The 2294-nt window shown below is 31.7% G+C and overlaps 1 non-coding gene across 1 annotated transcript; it reads right to left on the bottom strand.

Moving 5' to 3' along the window:
* Nucleotides 1–729: 729 nt before the first annotated feature.
* TRNAL-CAA (transfer RNA leucine (anticodon CAA)) lies at nucleotides 730–813 on the bottom strand. The gene has a single exon. It is a non-coding gene; the product is annotated as a tRNA-Leu (tRNA).
* Nucleotides 814–2294: the final 1481 nt, after the last annotated feature.

Here is a 2294-nt window from a genome sequence, read left to right as displayed (position 1 = left end):
TAAATGAAACTTTCATCAGTTAATCTTGTATGTTTCTTACTCTTATTTAGAGGAATTTTATTTCTACAAATACTATTATACTTTATTTTGTAGCACATTTGCTTAATTTGTATAATTTGCTTTTGTTAAAAAAAAAGATTAATATAATATAATATAATTCACTTCTCTCTTTCTCAAACCCTAATCGTCACTCCTTTGTTCTTCTTCTTCTCTTTGTCTGAGGGGTGATTTCGGGTCACTTTTGATCCAAAAATCACCCCTTTGAGTTGTTTTTCCTTGTATCATAATTGAACAAGTGATTTCACATATTTTCTGTTTTCTTTCGTTTGTTTTTGTGATTTCGTCGTCTCTGAACGACTCTGTTTGTTTTGATTTCCCGTCTTTGTACGGTGTGTTTGATTTCCCGTCTTAGTGCGGTGTTTATTTGATTCAGGTTGAAAGATTAGCTTTGAGCAAGTGCAGATCCGGAGACATGAGTATTCCGGAGACTTGAATATAGTCATATTAGTCATATTTGTAGGCATAGGTACTTTGCCGTTTTATGCTATTAACATGGATACTGTGAGTTTGTTCACATATTCATCCTTTTTGTTTTTAACGAATTTGGATTTGTATTGTATCGATGTACTCTATCAATTTGAATGAATGAATATCGTTTATTTTTGTAAAAAAAAAAAAAGACTAATATAACATTTTTTTTTAAAAAAAAAAAGACTAGTATAAAAAAAATGTCAGAAGTGGGATTTGAACCCACACCCTCTTTCGAAGACCAGAACTTGAATCTAACGCCATAGACCACTCGGCCATCCTGACATTTTGATGTTGATGAGTTTGATTGTAATATCTTACTTTTGTTTCTGAAAGATTGTAACACGTTACTTTTATCACAATAAGAATAAAAAGGAATTAAATAAGTATTTTGTTGTTTGTATATTTGTCCCGTCCGTTTCTTCTCGAGTGGATTTGGGTGTTTTTATAATATTAGCTAGGCTTAAATATGTAAAAGGTCCTTGTAAGTTCGCACATTTTTTGTTTTCGTCCCTGTAAGATTTTTTTTCTCTAAAATAAACCTTGTATCTTCATAACCTTTTGAAAAAGGTCCTTGCCGTCAGCTTATGTCAACAAAAATGCCATTGTGGCTAACGGAGCACAGGTGGCAGGCAATGAGTTGGCATATTTGATGAGATGGCATGTGAGATGATTAGTTGTGTAAATACAGGGACTAAAATCAAAAACGTAAATTATCACAGGGATGAAATTAAAAAACGAAAACATCAAAATTTGAAATCAAAACCAAACTTTCAGTCTTCTTCCTCTCAAATACCAATCTTCTTCTTCCTCCCAATCACTCCCATACCTTGCGCCCTAGAACCAAAAACTATCTCTTTCAACAATGTCTTCTAATTCCATAACTCAACCATCATCAAATGGGTTACCTATGTGTGGTTGCAACAAAATCATGAGAATGTTCATATCCAATTCACGTGAAAACCCTAAAAGGAGATACTGGAAATGCCAAACTTATATGGTGAGGTTTCTGTTGTAATACTTTGTTGTTTTTCTTATTTTCGCACATTATAATTAGCTGTATATGTTTGTTTTCATCTCAGACTGGTAGTAGTTGTAAGTTGTACATATGAGATGATGAAATTGAAGGATGTAACGCCCCAATTTTATTTATTTATTATTGGTTGATTTATAGTCTTTTTATATATGATTTTATATTATTATGTTGATTAAATGGTGTGTAGCTATTTATTAAGTAGTGTTATTTTATTATTTTATTAGAATAAGTCTTGATAATAGAATAAGATTTGAAAATAAAATAATATTGAGATGAGGGGCTGTTTTGAAAATTTAGAGAGTTTAGTGGAATAAGTGGAAATAAGATAAAGAGGGTTGAGGAAATAAATAGGAGAAAATAGGTCAGAATAGTTGGCACGTGAAACAAGTTGCTTTGGAGAAAAGAGAGAAAACCAAAGAAGAGAATAACCAAGAGGAAAGGCTGCTGATCGATTTTGATTAAGGTAAGGGTGGGACTAACCTTCACTAATTCTAAGTGTATGATTCTGAAAATTGAATTTAACAGGTTGTAGGTTGTAGTTTTGGGAATTTGAGAATTAGGTTTATAAGTTGTAATTGTTTGATTTAATAGTAGCTAATTCATTGAATTAATGTAAGGGGGTGTTTTATTCATCATAAGGGTTGTGTACTCGTGTGGGTAGTGAAAGGTTGTTAATATTCATCGTTTTCTTAGTCTTTGATGAATCTATGATTAAATTTGTGTTCCTATG

This window comes from Medicago truncatula, chromosome 6 (genome assembly GCF_003473485.1).
Source record: "Medicago truncatula cultivar Jemalong A17 chromosome 6, MtrunA17r5.0-ANR, whole genome shotgun sequence".
Taxonomy (NCBI): domain Eukaryota; kingdom Viridiplantae; phylum Streptophyta; class Magnoliopsida; order Fabales; family Fabaceae; genus Medicago; species Medicago truncatula.
Note: the sequence above shows the minus strand (reverse complement) of the source record. Positions and strands in the feature narration are given on the sequence as shown.